General features: G+C 42.9%; 1 pseudogene; it reads left to right on the plus strand.

Annotated features, from left to right (window-relative positions):
• The first annotated feature begins 22778 nt into the window (after positions 1-22778).
• LOC126238511 (5S ribosomal RNA) lies at positions 22779-22896 on the plus strand (annotated as a pseudogene).
• Positions 22897-23153: the final 257 nt, after the last annotated feature.

The following is a 23153-nucleotide window of genomic DNA, read 5'->3' on the forward strand; positions in this document are numbered from 1 at the left end:
TTATCAATCTCATTTTTTAGACATATGTATTCCCTTTCTCCTCCTTCATTAATTTCATTTTTATATTTTCTCCTTTCATCGATTAAATTCAATATTTCTAGTGTTACCCAAGGATTTCTACTAGCCCTTGTCTTTTTACCTACTTGATCCTCTGCTGCTTCTTCTATATTCCTTTCCCTGTTATTGTCAATCGTTCCCTAATGCTCCCCCTGAAACTCTCTGCAATCCCTGGTTCTTTCAGTTTATCCAGGGCCCATGTACATGAATTCCGGCATTTTTGCAGTTTCGTCAGTTTTAATCTGCAGTTCATAACAAATAAATTGTAGTCAGAGTCCACATCTGCCCTGGAAATTTATTATAATTTAAAATCTGGTTCCTAAATTTCTGTATAACCATTATATAATCAATCTGGAGCCTTCCGGTGTCTCCAGGTCTCTTCCACGTCTACAATCTTCTCTCGTGATTCTTAAACCAAGTGTCAGCTGTGATTAAATTCTGTTCTTTTCAAAATTCTACCAGGCGGCTTTCTCTTTCATTCCTTTTCCCCAGTCCTTATTCACCTACTACTTTTACTTCTCTTTCTTTCCGTACTATAGAATTCCAGTCCCCCATGACTATTAAATTTTCGGCTACCCCATGAACCATGGATCTCGCCCATCGTGGGGAGGCTTGCGTGCCTCAGCGATACGAATAGCAGCGCCTTAGGTGCACCAAAACGGAGTGGTATTTGATGGGAGGCCACACAAACATGTGATACCTCAAGGGGGGCTTCCGCAACTATAACGGCAAAAACGTTTATGTACGTTTGTATCCAGACAGTTACTGTCCCAAGTCAATTTACCTGCGATAGGAACCTGGACTGAGTTCTAAAATAGATATTAGTATCATAATTACAATGAAAAAAATTCCATGATTTTCGGCCACAGACGGTCAGAGGTTAGTATTTGCTTAAAAACCTAGTTTCGACAAAGTGAAGATAACACTTTTTAATTTAGACTCTGCGCAATATTTAGCTTTCGTAAAATTAGTCATTAATTTGAAACCTAGTTGATTCTGACAGTATTATTCAACAAACATTTCAGATAAGTGTAATAACTGACGCATGTCTCAGGAACCCGTGATTTCAGTTATTATAATAATTTTGGTATCATAATTTATTACTGACAGCGTTCGGTCTGAATAGAAAATCATCTTCAGACCTGGCGCTACAAAGTGCAGTCCCAAGTCAATCTACTGAAAAACTGCAGCTTGCACCACAAAGTCCCAAGACGATGTGTCACTTAGATAAAAATAGTTATCATGATCAAAAGAAACAGTGATTCAGACATATTTTTCCTTCATTATGAGATAAATATTTGAAAGTGATTTAGCATTTAATTACGCTTTTGTTTGTGACTTTGTGAGGGGTATCTTGTTTTGTGGGCTATTTGTTTTGCAAATTTTACGGTTACTAAAACTCAGTAGAAAGCCGAAGTCGATTCGCTGCGATTAGGCAGTGCTGCAGGGTAAGCAAGCTGTGCGCAGGAAACCGACTCCCATGGATGCAGAGGTAGCAACTAGACCGCAAGAGAATAAGAGAGTGGAGGAGGCGAACGCGAACCTAGACAATAGATTTTTTTTGATTTTTTTGATCCGTTTGATGCGGCCCGCCACGAATTCCTCCCCTGTGCCAGCCTCATCACCTCAGAGTAGCGCTTGCTTCCTACGTCCTCAATTAACTTCTGGATGCATTCCAATCTCTGACTACAATTTTTACCCTCTGCATCTCTCTCCAGTACCATGGAAGTTATTCGTTAACGTCTTAACAGATGTCCTACCATCCTGTCGCATCTTCTTTTAGCGTTTTCTATACATTCCTTTCTTCTCCGACTGGGGGCAGAACATTCTCATTCCTCACTTTATCAACCAACCTAATTTTCAACATTTGTCTGTAGCACCACATAACAAATGCTTCGATTCTTTTCTGTTCTGGTTTTCCCACAGTCTATGTTTCACCACCACACAATGCTGTGCTCCAAACGTACATTCTCAGAAATTTCTTCCTCAAATTAATGTCTATGTTTGATACCAGCAGACTTCTCTGGGTCAGGAATGCCCTTTTTGCCAGTGCTAGTCTGCCTTTAATGTCCTCCTTGCCCCAACCGTCATTGGTTATTTTGCTGCATGGCTAGCAGAAGTCCTTAACTTCATCTACTTCGTGACCATCAATCGTGATATTAAGTTTTTCGCTGTTCTCATTTCTGCTATCATTACTTTCGTCCCTCTTCGATTTACTCTCACTCCACATGCTGTACTCTTTACACTGTTCATTCCATTCAAATCGTCCTTTAATTCTCCTTCACTTTCACCAAGGACAGCAATGTCATCAACGAATATTATCATTGATATCCTTTCACCTTGGTTTTAACTCCACTCTTGAACTTTTCTTTCACATTCATCATTTTTCGATGTATAGATTGAACAGCAGGGCCGAAAGAGAATATACCTGTCTTACACCCTCTTTAATCCGAGCACGTCGTTCTTGGTCTTCTTCTCTTATTATTCCCTCTCGTTTATTGTACATACTGTGTATTACCCATCTCTCTCTCTCTGTAGCTCACCCCTGTGTTCCTCAGAATTTACAACGTCTTGCACCATTTTTCAGTGTCGATCGCTTTTTCCAGGTCGACAAATCCTATGAACGTGCCTTGATTTTTTTTCAGTCTTGCTTCCATTATAACCACAACGTCAGTACTGTCTGTCTGATGCCCTTAGCTTTCCTAAAACCAAGCTGATCGTCACCTAACAAATCCTCAATTTTCTCTTCCATTCTCCTGTATATTATTCATGTCAGCAACTGGGATGCATGAGCTATGAAGCTGTTTGTGCTATAATTTTCGCACTTGTCAGCTCTTGCAGTCATCGGAATTGTATGGATGATATTTTTCCGAAAGTCAGCTGGTATTTCGCCAGAACCTTATTTGTCCCTTCTGGATGATGTGATCTTAAGTCTTCCAAAGCTATTTCACATTCTGATCAAATACTGGGTCCCCTATCTTTTCCGTATCGACTTCTGTTTGTACTTGTAACAAATCAGACTATTATTCCTCCTCATTGGCTTAAAAAATGGCTCTGAGCACTATGGGACTTAACTTCTAAGGTCATCAGTCCCCTAGAACTTAGAACTACTTAAACCTAACTAACCTAAGGACATCACACACATCCATGCCCGAGGCAGGATTCGAACCTGCGACCGTAGCGGTCACGCGGTTCCAGACTGTAGCGTCTAGAACCGTTTGGCCACTCCGGCCGGCTCCTCCTCATTGGGGTCATCAATATGCTTTTTCCACCTCTCCTCTTTGCATTTAACAATTAAATTCCAGTTGAGCTCCTAATGTTACCACCCTTATATTTAATTTCATCGACGGTTATGTTGACAGTTTTATATGCTGAGTCAGTCCTTCCGACAATCATTTCTTTTTCGATTTCTTCACATTTTTTCCTGTAGCCATATCGTCTTAGCTTGTCGGCACTTCCATTTTATTTAGTTCTTAAGTCACTTGTATTTCTGTATTCTTTCGTTGAATGCTTCTGTACCTCCTTCTTTCATTGCTAAGATTAAGTATTTCTTCTGTTACCCGTGGTTTCTTGGCAGTTACCTTCTTCGTACCTACGTTTTTCTTTCCAACTGCTGTGACTGCCCCTTTTATAGATGTCCATTACTCATCAGCTGCACTGCCTACTCAGGTATTCATTATTGTATTACTTATAACCTTAGAGAACATCAAGCGTATCTCCTCATTCTTTAGTAGCTACGTATTCCACTCATAGAACGTTATCCTTTTCTTGGCTATCCAATCTTTTGGTCACCTCCCTCTTAGCAGCCCAGTTCCAGAGATGTGAATGGGAAACTCCTCCGATGTCTTACCGGACAGTAAAAATGTAGGAGATTTTACGTATGCTTTATTAAATATTGATGATTAGTCTCCTCTTTTGGCATAAGTGGTACTAGGAGGAATGTAAGGGTTGTTGGAGGTTCACTACAATAATATCGGTATAGTAAATCCACGAATTCAATAAACAAATGGAAGTTATTAATTTGCCAAGTGTGTACGAATATCTACGAAGTGTCACGATATAAGAGATTTGAGCTGCAAATCAATCTCATCATTCGCCGATGTGAGGTACTCTCGGTCTGTGCATATGGGAGAGCCAAGAATAAAATGTATTCATGTTTAGCATTCGACTTTGCCATAGTCTCAGAACTTGTGTATGGAATCATTTAATAACACTAAACTTTCAGTGTTTTATGGTGTTTGCAAATAAACGCGTCTTAATAGCATACATGAACAAACACTGCGCAACAGAATTGAAAGATCACTTATTCTGAACCCCCCTAATCGTTTTCCAATGCGACGCATAAGTTTAAAATAAGGCTCTCACGTACCTACAGCTTTCCTTTGTAATGATGCAACAGCGGGGTGGCTCGCAACTTCATCCTCTGACTCGGCGTCACTTCAGGCAGCGGAGTGTCGACACATGCGGAAAAAAGGCCACAGCTCTGAAGTGCATCTGAAGTGTAAGGTGCGTTACTGATGTCACACTGTCACCAAATTGCACCACAATTCTGCCCAATGCCACCATGTACGTGTCGCATGATGAGAAGGTCGTCACAAGCGCTCATACCTCCATTTCGTCGCTTATCCTGGACACTTCTCCAATGGAGGGCAGAACGACGTCACCCACCTTTCAGATCCCGTGGTTTTCTTACGGGTGATCAAGAAAAAGATTTCAGACATACCATTGTTTAGAAGTGACAAAAAATGCCTCAGATGGTGGCTTAAAGGGTGTCAATAAAAGCACCTGTGTCCCTGGGATGGTGATTGTCGCATATTTCCCAGTCGAAAATGCTACTTCTTACAGCGACATTATTGATAAACTTTGTGGATGCACCTCCATCGAACGCCATCATACGCATTTGTAGTGTAACACGACTGTACTTTTCTCGTGTACAGGTTGGAACCTTTAGGGACTGGCATTTGAGGGTTGTAAAGTTGTTGCCTGCCGACAGGGATCTAGGACTACCTCGCAGCTTTCCTTTGTGAAAGCACAGTTTTAAAATTCTCAGTAAATGTGGGAGAGGGTCTCCGAGGGTATTGCATAGCTGGGGAATCTTAGATCACCCGTTTGCCATTGTATTCATGCATGTGTCAATGAGGCACCCTCTGTGATCACGTTACAGGAGGACAAGAAGCAGGAGGGCTGAAAAAGTATAAACACAATGTCCTGTTTCAGATCAGTTTGGAATTTCGCTGAATGGTTTTCAACAGTCGCTGTGCACAAGAGCAATAACTGTGTCACGTTGCGATTATGTTCAATAGCGATGCTGCCATACAGTGTCCTGAGAGAGATGTTGAAACGTTCGAGGGTGTCACCTGTAAGTTGTCAAGAATGCTGTGCTATTGCTCATCGCACTAAGAATGATCCTTTTCGACCGTGAAATGTGTGGTCAACTCCCCAGCGAAAATTTGGTTTTAGTGATACACTTTATGCCACCCTCTTTCGTCGATTCTGAACGGCAGTGGCTCTTAAATCCTTTCGTCGGCCACCCATAATGAAACAGTGTCATTCAGCGCTGGGGTCGACGTTCTGACCTCCATCACCGAGGCGGCAAGAGGAGGGGTAAATTGGAGGTAAATCGCGGTGTGAGGAGATTTCCATCGTGTGGCACGTCCTCAGTGACATTGGGCAGAATTTTGGTGCAGTTTGGTGACAATGTGACACCATTAACCCACTTCACACCTCAGATGCACTTCCGAACATGGCCTTATTATGGCATGAATCAACAGCTTACTGTGCAAAGCGTTGTTGAGCCAAACGATGACGTCAGAGGGCCCAGTGCCCTTACACACTAAGGAGGTTGTTTGTAGCCACCTTTGAGTCACATTTCAAACATCTGCGACACAATGGAAGACAATTGTGGGGTTTAGAAAATGCTATCCTTTAATTCTTTTGCGCAGTGTATTTCAAGTACATTAGCTATCTGCATCGTTGTTAGCTTCACAGGTCACCTGCATGTGTCATCCGAAGAATCTGGGGCGCTTCCAGATCGGAGTTTGTGGACATTATCTACGAGAGCTTCATAGAGTGCCGCTAGAAGGAAACTCTACGTGTCGATTCACTTAGGTACTCCAAGAAGGGATAATGTTATGCAGAGCAGTCGCCGGTGGGAATTCTGACCAGTATACTGTACGTCACTAGACCACTCACTACGGAGTCGTGACTGAACTGAGAAACTAGTATGGAGGTTCACATATGCGAGAGTTGGTTGTAATTTAAATGATCTTTGCATATATATATATATATATATATATATATATATATATATATATATATATAATCCACCCGTTCCCTGGGAAAAAGGGATCCCACCAGAAGAGCAGACAAACAGTCTGAATGTTTTTTCCTGTGACATAACTGCAAATGAACAGTTTTCAAGTTTGTCTTTTCCTTGTACAGTAAAACCTCTCTTCTGGCCAATTGTGTTTATCCTATGTCAAGGGGAAGTCTCTTCTAGGTTTCTGTTGAGTGAGTTAGTGATTATCAAAATGTGTGACATTAATGAGCGTATCTTTGGACTGCATTGACTTAGAAACTGTAGAAACTTTAAGTTTCCAGAAGGTCAGGGGATCATTTGCCTTATTATATGAGATCAATTTTAACTTGTTACATCTTCCCGTTCCGGAGGAAAGGGTTCTTAGCAGTCGGACAGACAGACAGACCACGGTGCAACAAAATGATCCGACACCGTTCAGTAACATCAGTGTGACCGCCTGTCAGAATCCTGAATACCCATCTTCTGCAGTGCACACCAGCTGGGAAACGTACGGCAGGAGAGTCAGTGAGGTTCCGGAAGGTACTGAAAGGGATGTGGAGCCATGCCGTCCGTGTTGATGAGCACAGTTGCGCAGGGTTTCTCGGTTGGGGATCCATGGAGCGAACAGTCCAATCCAGATGGTCCCAAAAATTCTCGATTGGGTTTAAATCTGAGGAATTTGGTCGACCCGGGAGTACGGTAAACTCAATTGCAAGACGTGTGATTCTTAGCTTGTCCTGCTAATACATGCCATCGTGCGTAGGAAAATTCACAATACTTATAGGGATGCACACGGTCTCCAAGGATAGATGCATACTTCTGTTGACTCACTGAGCCTTGTCGAGTTGGGTAGCCGATCGGTCTGAGGCGCCGTGTCACGGTCTGTTCGGCTTCCCACGTCGGAGGTTCGAGTCCTCCCTTTGTCATGGGTGTGTCTGTTGTCCACAGCGTAAGTTAGCTTAACTAGTGTGCAGGCTTGGGGGCCGATGACCTACAGGGTATTTCAAAAATGACCGGTACACTTGAAACGGCAATAAAAACTAAACGAGCAGCGATAGAAATACACCGTTTGTTGCAATATGCTTGGGACAACAGTACATTTTCAGGCGGACAAACATTCGAAATTACAGTAGTTACAATTTTCAACAACAGATGGCGCTACAAGTGATGTGAAAGATATAGAAGACAACGCAGTCTGTGGGTGCGCCATTCTGTACGTCTTCTTTGTGCTGTAAGCGTGTGCGGTTCACAACGTGCAAGTGTGCTGTAGACAACATGGTTTATTCCTTAGAACAGAGGATTTTTCTGGTGTTGGAATTCCACCGCCTAGAACACAGTGTTGTTGCAACAAGACGAAGTTTTCAACGGAGGTTTAATGTAACCAAAGGACCGAAAAGCGATACAATAAAGGATCTGTTTGAAAAATGTCAACGGACTGGGAACGTGACGGATGAACGTGCTGGAAAGGTAGGGCGACCGCGTACGGCAACCACAGAGGGCAACGCGCAGCTAGTGCAGCAGGTGATCCAACAGCGGCCTCGGGTTTCCGGTCGCCGTGTTGCAGCTGCGGTCCAAATGACGCCAACGTCCACGTATCGTCTCATGCGCCAGAGTTTACACCTCTATCCATACAAAATTCAAACGCAGCAACCCCTCAGCGCCGCTACCATTGCTGCACGAGAGACATTCGCTAACGATATAGTGCACAGGATTGATGACGGCGATATGCATGTGGGCAGCATTTGATTTACTGACGAAGCTTATTTTTACCTGGACGGCTTCGTCAATAAACAGAACTGGCGCATATGGTGAACCGAAAAGCCCCATGTTGCAGTCCCATCGTCCCTGCATCCTCAAAAAGTACTGGTCTGGGCCGCCATTTCTTCCAAAGGAATCATTGGCCCATTTTTCAGATCCGAAACGATTACTGCATCACGTTATCTGGACATTCTTCGTGAATTTATGGCGGTACAAACTGCCTTAGACGACACTGCGAACACCTCGTGGTTTATGCAAGATGGTGCCCGGCCACATCGCACGGCCAACGTCTTTAATTTCCTGAATGAATATTTCGATGATCGTGTGATTGCTTAGGGCTATCCGAAACATGCAGGAGGCGGCGTGGACTGGCCTCCCTATTCGCCAGACATGAACCCCTGTGACTTCTTTCTGTGGGGACACTTGAAAGACCAGGTGTACCGCCAGAATCCAGAAACAATTGAACAGCTGAAGCAGTACATCTCATCTGCATGTGAAGCCATTCCGCCAGACACGTTGTCAAAGGTTTCGGGTAATTTCATTCAGAGACTACGCCATATTATTGCTACGCATGGTGGATATGTTGAAAATATCGTACTATAGAGTTTCCCAGACCGCAGCGCCATCTGTTGTTGAAAATTGTAACTACTGTAATTTCGAAAGTTTGTCTGCCTGAAAATGTACTGTTGTCCCAAGCATATTGCAACAAATGGTGTATTTCTATCGCTGCTCGTTTAGTTTTTATTGCCGTTTCAAATATACCAGTCATTTTTGAAACACCCTGTAAGTAGTTTGGTACCATAAGACCATACCACAAATTTCCACTTTCCATTGTGCCTTCCAGAATGACGAGCTCACTCAGAGAATTCCTCCGGCCTGGTCTGGACCATACTGACGATAGTTGCATGATGTTTGCTTTCAGATGTTCCACGCAGTACACTCGAATGGCCTCCGTCTGATGGGCCGTAAAACATGAATCGCCGTAAAAGTCTACTTTTCGCCACTCAGTGGGCGTTCAGTAGCCGCACTGACGTCCGAATTCCAGCCTTCGTCGATGATGAATGGCAGTTAGCAAGGGCACAGGCACCAGGCTTCTGCAGCGGAGACACATATGCAGCAACGCCCGCTGAACCTGGTTGATCAGACACTGTTCAGAAGCCCTTGTTTCGTCCGGGCGGTGAGTTGCTCAACAGCAGCGTGTGTATTTGCCCGCAGCTGTCGCTCGGCCCTGTCATCTAAGGTCCGTTGTGGATCACAGATGCCTCGGCGCCGGTATTGGACAGCGCCATTTGGCCATGCGTGATGTACCCTAAACTCTGCAGCTAGCGCATTAAGCCGATTCGTAAATGCATCCACCCTTGGTCCGAAAGCCACGGATCATACTGTGGTGTCACTGCCAGACACCACACTTGCTAGGTGGTAGCCTTTAAATCGGCCGCGGTCCGTTAGTATACGTCGGACCCGCGTGTCGCCACTATCAGTGATTGCAGACCGAGCGCCGCCACACGGCAGGTCTAGTCTAGAGAGACTCCCTAACACTCGCCCCAGTTGTACAGCCAACTTTGCTAGCGATGGTTCACTGACTACATACGCTCTCATTTACAGAGACGACAGTTTAGCATAGCCTTCATTTACGTCATTTGCTACGACCTAGCAAGGCGCCATATTCAGTTACTATCAATGTATTCTGAACAGAGAATATTGTGAATCATGTACGTTCATCATTAATGGATAAAAGTTAGGTATCAAACTAATTACGTCCGCTTTCTGAATTCTAATTCCTTGTCATGTTCCAGACCTCACGTCAGTATAGTTCTTCCCTCCTCACGCCAGCCTCCGCTTCCGCCTTAAGACTACGGCTGCACTCTTTTCCGCGCCTATCTGTCACATTTTATTTATCACCCGCTGCTAGAGCCGCCACGTGTCTTCACCGAGTGTTATATACACGTTGACGTTGAACACAGGCAGTGTACTCATTACTGTGATTGCACCATGTGTAAGGGTAGCATTTTAGTGATCCTGCGTCGGAACGCTAATAAGATACACTCATAGGATTCGTGAACATAGAAAAGGCAATCATCAATGTAAGCTCTTGTGAAAGACAAGTAATATACGAGTGTTGCCCAGAAAGTAAAGAACCACTTTTTTTCTCAGCCGGAAACAATGCTACGAGTGCTAAACGTTTCGTATATATTATCTGAAACCTCCTGAGTGAGAGCGTCAAGCTTCCGTCACTTCCTACAGATAGCGTAGCTGCAGGACAGATTCAAAATGTCGTCTGTAGGTGATGTACGCTGCAAGCAACGTGCCGTCGTTGAATTTCTCACTGCAGAGAAAGAAAGTGTGGGGAATATTCACAAACGCTTGTCCAAAGTCTATGGAGCATCTGCTGTCGACAGAAGTACAGTTAGTCGCTGGGCACAGAGGGTGAGGTCATCAGAAGGTGATTCAGCGGAACTCCACGATTTGCAGCTGTCGGGGAGACCATCCACGGCTGTCACACCTGACAGCCCTGACCTAGCCCCATCGGACTTCCACTAGTTTGGGCCATTAAGGGATGCCATTCGTGGAAGACATTTTGAGGAAGATGAGGAGGTGATCCACCCAGCGAAGCACTGGCTCCGCAACCAGGACAAGGTTTGGTAGCGACAAGGCATACACGCCCTTGTATCAAGCTGGAGGAAGGCTACAGAACGGGTTGGAGATTACGTGGAAAATAGGGTTATGTAGATAATACACCATTCTTTCGTATGTGTTGTTCTCATTGTATTGAATAAACAATTGTTGAAGAAAAGGTGCGGTGAATTACTTTCTGGGCAACCCTGGTACAAAATGTACAAGGACCAAGACGGAACAATAAGACTGGAAGTCCAAGAACGAAATTCTTGGATTAAAAGTCGTGTAAAACGGGAATTTAGTCTTTCGGCCCTACTGTTAAATCTGTACATCGAAGGAGCAATGACGGAAATGAATAACAGGTCCTAGAGTGTGATTAAAATTCAGGGTGAAAGGATGTCAATAATAAGATGCGCTGATGACATCGCGATACTCAGTGGAAGTGAAGAAGAATTGCACTATCTGCTGAAGGAATGAGGGTTCCAATCAATACAGAATACAGATCGAGAGTAAACCGGTAAAAGACCAACGTATGGAATGAGATTATCAAGAAACTTGACATAAAAATAGATGACTATGTTAAGGAAGCCTGCTATCTTGGAAGCAAAATAACCCATAACGGACGAAACAGAGAGGACATACAAAACAGATAATCACAGGAAAAGAGAGCATTACCGGCCAGGAGAAGTCTACTTTTACCAAAGTAGGCCTGAAGTTGAATGTGGGCTTGGACTGACAGCATAGCAAAGCAAATAAATTAACCATGCAATCTGACTTCCACGATAAATTTAGATGTTGTTTTATTCGCAACCATCCAGAAATATTGGTAATCGTCAAGGAGCGATTTTTTGCTAATTAGTGTCCCACAGCAACGCACAAAATTAAAACTGTAACGGAAAGTAGCTTTAATCAGTTTTCTAATTAATATGATGATTAATGGAATGAATGTGCACATAGAAATTTTTAGTTTTAAGATTGCGATTACCTTATTTACTAAAATATTTTGTCCGATTTGGACAGCCGACTGTACTTCTACCTGCCTATAACTAATAATAACTGCCTTATCTGATCTAACTAAAAGAGATTCAGAACATGTATTTCTCTATTAACTGATTATAATGTGTTTAGCAGAGGAATAAATTGGCCTGGCCGATTGCCTAATCAAGCATTATGCACACGGTGACGGACAATATTTAGTAAGCAACACCATGCGACTTAAACAGTTACTGGTAATATTTTCCTTTGGTAGACCATAGAACTGGTAAATGGCAACAATCCTACCGCCAACTCAACAGAGCTGAAACTCATTCAGGGGATGGGAAATTATGTTAGTTTTCTAATATCGGAAGTCATCAAACAGTAGATTAACTAGGAGTGGTTTTGTTTGGTATTTATCAGTCCTTCATTCCATCAGATGCACTGAGATTATTCGAATAATACCCCATATCCACTATTGAACTCTCACTGAACAGGTCGAACAAACATTAAATTTCATTTACCATAATGGATATTTCTGAGAGGCGTACAACTTTGTCATTTCGTCTTCTTCTTCTTCTTCTTCTTCTTCTTCTTCTTCTTTTGCTTGTGACTTTATCCCGCGGTTTCGCAATATCAGAATGGTTAGGGACGGATTTGGCAATGTTAATGATGAGGGGTGGCCGGATGACAACTGCGTCATTTATGTTTTAAATAATGAAACACTATTCTTTTGTGCTAAACACAATGCATTTCGAGAATTTTTTCTCGTTGTCGAGTGTAAATATTTACGTGATTATTATGTGTGATGTTTGGACGCGTGTTTTTCCGTCTCTCTTGCGCTACTGATGTCTTTTTAAGGTTTTACTGCAGTCAGAAAACTGGATCTGCTAAGACTGTGGATGTGTTTTACATGCAAATGTTAGAAATAGTATTGTCTGTAGTGTGCCTCTTCCGTTACTCATAATACCAAATATGTCCCTGTGAGCAGAGAGGAAAAAACACTACTTCTAACATTAGCATGTAAACAACATCTCAACTTTTATTTTGTTCTGTATTCCGACGGCATTATAACCTCAAAACGACAACTACAGTGCAAGAGAGGCGGAAAATAAACAGGCAAAAGTGAGACCTGACATTCATGTATATACTGTGTTTCCATTGACAGTGGAAGGAATTACTCGAAACGCGTTGTATTATGCATGGAAAACTAGGCAACTGATGCAGTATTTCATTATTTAAATAAAATACGAAACGGGGACGACAAGCGTATGCCCCATTCCTCGGCCACTCACGCTCATTATACACGATAACATAACTAATGGCACGTGCGCAAGAAGGATCTAAGCTCTAAAGATGAAAACAGATTTCATAACAAATGCCTCTGTGTACTTCCTTTTTTGGGGGGAAGGGGGGGGATAGTCATCAGTTTTCTGACTGTTTTGATGCAGACTCTCCTGTGCCAAAACCTCTTCATCTCAGAGTAACACTTGCAACCTACGTCCTCAATTACACTCCTGGAAATGGAAAAAAGAACACATTGACACCGGTGTGTCAGACCCACCATACTTGCTCCGGACACTGCGAGAGGGCTGTACAAGCAATGATCACACGCACGGCACAGCGGACACACCAGGAACCGCGGTGTTGGCCGTCGAATGGCGCTAGCTGCGCAGCATTTGTGCACCGCCGCCGTCAGTGTCAGCCAGTTTGCCGTGGCATACGGAGCTCCATCGCAGTCTTTAACACTGGTAGCATGCCGCGACAGCGTGGACGTGAACCGTATGTGCAGTTGACGGACTTTGAGCGAGGGCGTATAGTGGGCATGCGGGACGCTGGGTGGACGTACCGCCGAATTGCTCAACACGTGGGGCGTGAGGTCTCCACAGTACATCGATGTTGTCGCCAGTGGTCGGCGGAAGGTGCACGTGCCCGTCGACCTGGGACCGGACCGCAGCGACGCACGGATGCACGCCAAGACCGTAGGATCCTACGCAGTGCCGCAGGGGACCGCACCGCCACTTCCCAGCAAATTAGGGACACTGTTGCTCCTGGGGTATCGGCGAGGACCATTCGCAACCGTCTCCATGAAGCTGGGCTACGGTCCCGCACACCGTTAGGCCGTCTTCCGCTCACGCCCCAACATCGTGCAGCCCGCCTCCAGTGGTGTCGCGACAGGCGTGAATGGAGGGACGAATGGAGACGTGTCGTCTTCAGCGATGAGAGTCGCTTCTGCCTTGGTGCCAATGATGGTCGTATGCGTGTTTGGCGCCGTGCAGGTGAGCGCCACAATCAGGACTGCATACGACCGAGGCACACAGGGCCAACACCCGGCATCATGGTGTGGGGAGCGATCTCCTACACTGGCCGTACACCACTGGTGATCGTCGAGGGGACACTGAATTGTGCACGGTACATCCAAACCGTCATCGAACCCATCGTTCTACCATTCCTAGACCGGCAAGGGAACTTGCTGTTCCAACAGGACAATGCACGTCCGCATGTATCCCGTGCCACCCAACGTGCTCTAGAAGGTGTAAGTCAACTACCCTGGCCAGCAGGATCTGTCCCCCATTGAGCATGTTTGGGACTGGATGAAGCGTCGTCTCACGCGGTCTGCACGTCCAGCACGAACGCTGGTCCAACTGAGGCGCCAGGTGGAAATGGCATGGCAAGCCGTTCCACAGGACTACATCCAGCATCTCTACGATCGTCTCCATGGGAGAATAGCAGCCTGCATTGCTGCGAAAGGTGGATATACACTGTACTAGTGCCGACATTGTGCATGCTCTGTTGCCTGTGTCTATGTGCCTGTGGTTCTGTCATTGTGATCATGTGATGTATCTGACCCCAGGAATGTGTCAATAAAGTTTCCCCTTCCTGGGACAATGAATTCACGGTGTTCTTATTTCAATTTCCAGGAGTGTATTTGCTGGATGTATTCCCATCTCTGTCTCCCTCTACAGTTTTTGCCCTCTACAGCTCCCTCTAGCACCATGTAAGACATTCCCTGATTCCTTAAGAGATGTCCTATCATCCTGTCCCTTCTTCCTGTCAGTGTTTTCCACATAATTCCTTTCCTCTCCAATTATGCGCAGAACCTCCTCATTCCTTACCTTATTAGTCCACCTAATTTTCAACACTCGTCTGTAGCACCCCATCTCAAATGCTTCGATTCTCTTCTGTTCCCGGTTTACCGTAGTCCATCTTTCACTACCATACAATTCTGTGATCCAAACGCACATTCTCAGAAATTTCTTTCTCAAATTAAGGCCTATGTTTGATGCTAGCAGCCTTCTCTTCGCCAGGAATACCCTTTTTGCCAGTGTTAGTCTGCTTTTGAAGTCCTCCTTGCTCCATCCGTCATTGGTTATTTTCCTGCCGAGGTAGCAGAATTTCTTAACATCATCTACTTCGTGACCACCAATCCTGATGTTTTTTCGCTGTACTCAGTTATGCTATTTCTCTTCACTTTCTTCTTCCTTCGATTTAATCTCAATCTTTATTCCGCACTCATTAGACTGTCCATGCTATTCAGCAGATTATGTAATTCTTCTTCACTTTCACTCAGGATAGCAATGTCATCGTCGAATCGTATCTTGATATCCTTCCACCGTGAATTTTAATTCCACTCATGAACCTTTCTTTTATGATTGTACGAGATACACCAATCATTCGTGACTAATACTAGCAGGAATGATATAAGTTTCTTTGAAGGCGCTGTGAAAGGAAAGGTAGTTGGGAAAGTCATTATTTATAGGTGGAAATAGCATACTTCAAAACGACAGTGATGTCATTCGCATAGCCTTAAATGTCCTAGATCCTTTTGATGAACCACAAGACCAAATAATAAGCCTATTCTTTGACCAACATTCTGGATTACAATATTTACGTGATGCTGTTCCAGCCTTTTGACGAATATTTATGGATCTGTAGTACGCCTACACTATCTCTGATGTTACTGGAGCACAGTATATCTACAGAAGTATAATACTGTATTCTGCATCATTTGTGGAACATAGGTGTCCCTGCACAAAATTCTAGTTCTTTTTGATATTTTTATCTGCTCCTACAGGATTACAAGCAAAGTCATTATTAAACAGAAATCATTGACGGTCTAAAACGTAGAAATTACAGCAGCATTCTGCACGAGGTCACTAAAGTGGAAATAAATATAATTAGGCATTGGATTCGTGATTACCTTTACAACACGACAATGATTCGCTGAACGTGTTCTCCCTTGTTCCTGAGTTAGGTCCGTATAACCTAAAGATACGGCAAGGTCGCGTACTTTCCTTCCGTTCCCTTCCTCTCCCACCTTCCTAACCCTCTTCTAACGCAGGGAACGGAGCACAGCTGTTAACTGTCATTGTAAATCTTGATGTTGTTAAATTTATGTCTCTCTCTCTCTCTCTCTTCCTCTCTATCCCCTTCTCTCTGGGGATACTGCGTTACGACATTGGAGAATAACTACCACCTCATACTACTGACACGAGTTGAAACCTAAGAACAACGCATATAACGTACCATCAACGCCTGGGACATAATAACACATCATGCTATGTGATATTTCTCGTTTTACATAACAAAAAATATTTTTATAGGAAAATAAGTAAAGATATCGACATGCTGTATCTTGTAAGATGCTTAAGGAAGTTTTATAGTCTCTCTATGTTATTGTGCATATGAAATGTGTATAATATTAAGGAAGACAGCTAATTACAAAGATTGCCTTCTTAAATAGAGATACATTCGAATGTTACACACCAAAGTATTTACAACATATTCAGAAGATAGTTAGCAGCATAAAATTATTTGCAAAGTATACCGAAACATATATTCACTCCGTCTACGCACAGTTTCCAACATTTTCCTTCTATATATTTACACACCTCGTCTATGTTGGATTTCGAATAACATAGGAGCGTTATAAAAACTATATTTGTGTGAAATAAAATCTACTAAAGAGGCTGGCTACACTACGCTTGCCCGTCCTCCCCTGGAGTACTGATGCGCGGTTTGGTATCCTTACCAGATACGATTAACGTAGTACATAGAGAAAGTTCAGAGACGAGCAGAACGTTTTGTACTATCGAGAAATAGTGGAGAGAGTATCACAAACATGATACACAATTTGGGGTGGACATCATAATAACAAATGCGTTTCCCATTGAGGAGGGGTCTTCTCACGAATTTTTAATCTTTCTCCTATGAATGCGAAAATATTTTGTTGACACCGAACGTAATCATAATAAAATAAGGAAAATCAGAGCTCGCACGGAAAGATATAGGTGTTCGTTTTTTCTGCGCGCTGTTCGAGATTGGAATAATAGAGAGTTGTTGTGAAGGTGGCTCGATGAATCCTCTGCCAAGCACTTAAGTGTGATTTGCATAGTATCCACGGAGATTTAGATGTAGAGCGAAACAACCCATATAGCTTCAAGCAAACCTTTTACTTGCTATAGTTTCTGAGAACTGTACCAATCTGAATTTATACTCTAAAAATTGTGTATGCTTGTGTCCATTGGTTCCATGTACGAAATTTTTGTTTGGACGCCCGTGATCTACGATGTAAACTACTCATGACTGGATTCGTACAACACGTAAATACAGAGGATTTTCTGGGAGTGGTTGGTTATTGGCCTAAGAATTTTTTGCAGCACTACGGGAAGCACATTAGTAAAAGACATTCTGGGAGGTATTAGAAGTGACGCCTCGGTTTTATTAATGCGACATTGCAAGATACCAGATCGAAAAAATACAAAGCTTTTTGAAGTCGAAATGAAATGAAATACATAGAAATTGTTAGAAATCATTTAATTATACTATGACATGTTTTATGGAGCCTCCAAAATTTCTACTGGATTGTAGAGTTTTGTGGCCGCAGCACCACAATTCCGCTTCTATAACTAGCGAAATATTGCTTGCCTGTGATGTACCATGGGTCTTTTCTGGAAATCTATGCATATATTACCCCATTGCAGTCAGGAATAGTCACTTAGAATAATAAATTAATATTAGTCGTTTGGTATATTACTCAATAAAACCTTGAAAAAGACATTGGAATTCCTCGTATCTCAGACGTTCCTTACTTTTATCGAAAGTATTTACTAAGTCTGTAATATAAGTATTAGTTTCTTAGTTAAATTCTCGTCATTTTCAGTTGATATTTGAAACATGAAATTTTTATGTACATATCAGCCTTCCGAAAAACTATCTCTGTTTCAGTTGCGTCCACTGTTGTAGTTTACTTTAATGAGTAGTGTATAATCCATGAATACGTCTTGTAGATTCAAGAAAAAATAGGCGTATTGACCGTTTAATTTGAAAATCTAGCTAATTTCATATGAGTATTCCTTTTCTCGTCCACACATTCGTGATAGCGTTGTAGTGATAACGGTAACATTTGATGAAATACGAAAAGTTCATTCCCTTAGTATGATAAATTGGGGAGCAAAATACTTGACATTTATGTGTTAGCTCACCATCTCACACATCTAAATCCTACATCCACTCACCAAAATTAATTAATAATGGGTTTTGGGGCTAACCAAGTAAAACTACAACCTTCTCTCTGCTCTGTGGACAGTTTTTGGCCGGAGATGCCAACGTGTGATGTTGTCAGTTCTACGTAGGAAAGAAGGAAAGAAAGAAACATTTTGCTGAATTAAGCTTGCAGTGATAAGTGAACAAAAACTTCAAGCCGATATAAGTACTCGTTTCGCCAGCACGCATTGAAAAAGAATTCGTCATTTCTTTTTGTCTTCCGCCTTCTTTACTGTTCGGTGAAAGTCAGCGCATGTAGCCAGTAATAACAATTTTTACATGTGAGAAGCTCAGAGTTTGTAACTTCCTATGCTGTAATGACCCAAAATTCTATCTATATCTCTTCAGATATTAGAGTTGACTCTTAATAATTCGAATTAAAGCGAATTTCTAAAAAGTACACGTGAAGTTTTGCTTCTTTAACAATTTCTTAGGTCCGAAAGATGCCTATCAGCCTTTACATTTATTGAGATAATTGTAGGAATTCGTGGCTCATCTATAAAGGAGACTTGTGTAGAACACTATGCGATCCAGCTGTGCTTGTATTCCCAGGCCTGCCAACTTGGATCCACATCCTGGATTTTTCTTTTCTTTCCTTTACTGCTTCCTCAATATACAGATTGAATAACATTGGGGAGAGGCTACAATCCTGTCTCACTCCCTTCCCAGCCACTGCTGCCCTATCGTGCCCATCGACTCATAACTGCCGTCTGGTTTCTGTACAAATTGTAAATAGCCTTTCGCTCCCTGTATTTTACCGCTGCCACCTTCAGAATTTGAAAGAGAGTATTCCAGTCAACATTGTCAAAAGCTTACTCTTAGTCTACAAATGCTAAAAACGTAGGTTTGCCTTTTCTTAATCTAGCTTCTAAGATAAGTCATAGGATCAGTATTGCCTCACGTGTTTCAATATTTCTACGGAATCCAAACTGATCTTCCCCGAGGTCGGCTTCTACCAGTTTTTCCATTCGTCTGTAAAGAATTCGCGTTAGTATTTTGCAGCCGTGACTTATCAAACTGATAGTTAGGTAATTTTTGCATCTGCCATCACCTGCTTTCTTTGGGACTGGAATTACTATGTTCTTCTTGAAGTCTGAGGGTGTTTCGCCTGTCTCATACATTTTGCTCGCCAAATGGTAGAGTTTTGTCAGGAGTGGCTCTCCCAAGGCTGTCAGTAGTTCTAATGGAATGTTGTCTACTCCCGGGGCCATGTTTCGACTTAGGTCTTTCAGTGCTCTGTCAAACTTTTCACGCAGTATCATATCTCGCATTTCCATTTCTATAATATTGCCCTGAAGTACATCGCCCTTGTATAGACACACTATATACTCATTCCACCTTTCTGATTTCCCTTCTTTGCTTAGAACTGGGTTTCCATCTGAACTCCTGATATTCATGCAAGTGGTTCTCTTTTCTCCAATGGTCTCTTTAACTTTTCTGTAGGCAGTACTTATCTTACCCTTAGTGTGATAAGCCTCTACATCCTTACATTTGTCCGCTAGCCATGCCTGCTTGGCCATTTTGCCCTTCCTGTCCATCTCATTTTTGAGACGTTTGTATTCCTTTTTGCCTGCTTCATTTACTACATTTTTATATTTTCTCCTTTCATCAGTTAAATTCAATATTTCTTCTCTCACCCAAGGATTTCTACTAGCCCTCGTCTTTTTACCTACTTGATCCTCTGCTGTCTTCACTGCTTCATCCCTCAAAGCTACACATTCTTCTTCTACTGTATTTCTTTCCACCATTCTTGTCAATTGTTCCCTTATGCTCTCCATGAAACTCTGTAAAACCTCTGGTTTAGTCAGTTTTTCCTGGTCCCATCCCCTTAAATTCGCAACTTTTTGCAGTTTCTTCAGTTTTAATCTACAGTTCATAACCAATAGATTGTGGTCAGAGTCCACATCTGCCCCTGGAAATGTCTTACAATTTACAACCTGGTTCCTAAATCTCTGTCTTACCGTTATATAATCTATCTGAAACCTGTCAGTATCTCCAGGCTTCGTCCATGTATACAGTCTTCTTTTATGATTCTTGAACCAAGTGTTAGCTCTGTGCAAAATTCTACGAGGCGGCTTCCTCTTTCATTTCTTCCCCCCAATCCATATTCACCTACTACGTTTCCTTCTCTTCCTTTTCCTACTATCGAATTCTAATCACCAATGACTATTAAACTTTCGTCTCCCTTCACTATCTGAATAATTTCTTTTATCTCATCATACATTTCTTCAATTTCTTTGTTATCTGCAGTGTTAGCTGGCATATAAACTTGTACTACTGTAGTAGGCGTGGGCTTCGTGTCTATCTTCGCCACAATAATGCGTTCACTATGCTGTTTGTAGTAGCTTACCCGCACTCCTATTTTTTTAAATTAATTATGAAACCTACTCCTGCATTACCCCTATTTTATTTTGTATTTATAACCCTGTATTCACCTGATCAAAAGTCTTGTTCCTCCTGCCACCGAACGTCGCTAATTCCTACTATATCTAACTTTAACCTATCCATTTCCCTATTTAAATTTTCTAACATACCTGACCGTTTGAGGGATCTGACATTCCACGCTCCGATCCGTAGAACGCCAGTTTTCTTTCTCCTGATAACAACGTCCTCTTGAGTAGTCCCCGCCCGGAGATCCGAATGGGGGACTATTTTACCTCCAAAATATTTTACCCAAGAGGACGCTATCATCATTTAACCATACAGTAAAGCTGCATGCCCTCGGGAAAAATTACGGCTGTAGTTTCCCCTTGCTTTCAGCCGTTCGCAGTACCAGCACAGCAAGGCCGTTTTGGTTAGTGTAACAAAGCCAGATCAGTCAATCATCGAGATTGTTTACCCTGCAACTACTGAAAAAGATGCTGCCCCTCTTCAGGAACTAAACGTTTGTCTGGCCTCTCAACAGATACCCCTCCGTTGTGTTTGCACTTACGGTACGGCTATCTGTATCGCTGAGGCACGCAAGCCTCCCCACCAACGGCAAGGTCTATGGTTCATGGTGGGGGGTGGGGGTGGGGGGGATGGCTATGGCTGATAAAAGACGGTTGAGTGCTACTCCGATGACTATTTTGAACTATTTCAAGAAACGCGGATATCTGAAGGAGTCACACCAGCTGGAACAACAGGAGAGTGAAGAAATTGACCTCAATTTCGACGATATCTGGAGCCTTTTTCTACGAAATTTGCGTAAACTGACTAGGGTCAAAGTTTGTTGTGATAGCGAAATAAATATACCTGCTTGGTTTAACGCATTTTATGAATGAATTTTGCCCTCTGACTCTTGTGTCTGAAACAATAGCATGTTCCTGATCCTCCGTATGCTGAGTTTGAACTGGTTAGCAACTATAATGTCATTACAGTAACTGTTGAAGGAACCGTCTTATGTTGCGCAGGCAGCATAAGACAGCTCCTCTAAGAATTACTGTAATAGCATATTTGATTTAATCGTTAATGACTAGAGAAGTTCAGAGATGGATTTGTAGCGACTGCATGAAATATGGAAAGCACATGTTGTGGGAGGAAACGAGAGACCAACGTCTGCAAAATTATCAAACAAATACTGTAGCAGCTGTCACCAAAAGAAATCACGAATTTACGAAAAGAAAGTCTATTCGAGTTGAGATCTGCACCACCCTACTCTGTTTTAAGAATCTGAACAATGAATCCAGAATGCTTAGTTAATCGGTACTGTTAATGTAACTGGCGGTTGCTGTTAGCGATTTCGCGTAATGAGTTGACAGAAACACATGGTTACTCTCTGAAGAAAAGCAGAAATTTCTAGGCCATCATCGCAACAGAAAATCATTTTGTCTTATTTCTGCTGTCATTTCCTCAGAAACAAAATTCAATTGTGATATTTCTTTCAGCGATATGGGTTTCAGCTATTAAATATACGACATTTTAATGTGAGCCAGGCAGTTTTTCAATGTTTTCCTGTCAAAGCATCATTTTTCATCCCACTCATAATCGCGGTTGGTATACGAAAGATATAAGATAAATGCGATTTGGAAACAGATTTTTACATCAGGTATGGGTTGTGTGTTGGTCAATAGCAGCTTTTGCCGGACTGACTGGATCTCGGTTGCTTATGTCTCACTATATGCTGTGCTGGACCTGTTCTTCAATAGACGGTAAACTTCGCCAGCTTCTGGTACCACTTGCGGGACGTGTGGGTGCAGTCACTTAGTATGACAGTCGGTCTCAATGCGTCCTTCTTTTTAATTGAGACTTGATGGCTTAAACTCTTTGCACACCATTGTTACATATGTGTGTCGGGGATGGGTGTGGCGTTGATATGGATGCGATTATTTAGGAAGAAGGGTGGTATTTCTGTGCTCTTATTAGTAAACGTCTTGCCTTTCCTTCTGGGGGAGGATTAAGGGAGGGACAGTAGCTTGCGGGAGGAAAGAAAATATGAGGAAGCATTGTTTGGTTGCTGTGTTCCGATATTTACTATTATTGGGTCCCTTCCTCTGTAGAATCATTGTGTACTGCCATTTCTTAATCATCGTACAGCAGGTGTTTAATAGCCCACGGCCTTGCCGCAGTGGTAACACCGGTTCCCGTCAGATCACCGAAGTTAAGTGCTGTCGGGCTGGGCTAGCACTTGGATGGGTGACCATCCGGTCTGCCGAGCGCTGTTGGCAAGCGTGGTGCACTCAGCCCTAGTGAGGCAAACTGAGGAGCTACTTGATTGAGAAGTAGCAGCTCCGGTCTCGGAAACTGACATACAACCGGAAGAACGGTGTGCTGACCACATGCTACTCCGTATCCGCATCCAGTGAAGCCTATGGGCTGAGGATGACACGGCGGTAGGTCGGTACCTTCGGGCCTTCATGGCCTGTGCGGGAGGAGGTGTTTAAGGGGCTCCGGAAAGGCTCAAAATCATGAAAAGTCAATTTTT

The sequence above is a fragment of the Schistocerca nitens genome, chromosome 2 (assembly GCF_023898315.1).
Source record: "Schistocerca nitens isolate TAMUIC-IGC-003100 chromosome 2, iqSchNite1.1, whole genome shotgun sequence".
Classification (NCBI taxonomy): Eukaryota; Metazoa; Arthropoda; class Insecta; order Orthoptera; family Acrididae; genus Schistocerca; species Schistocerca nitens.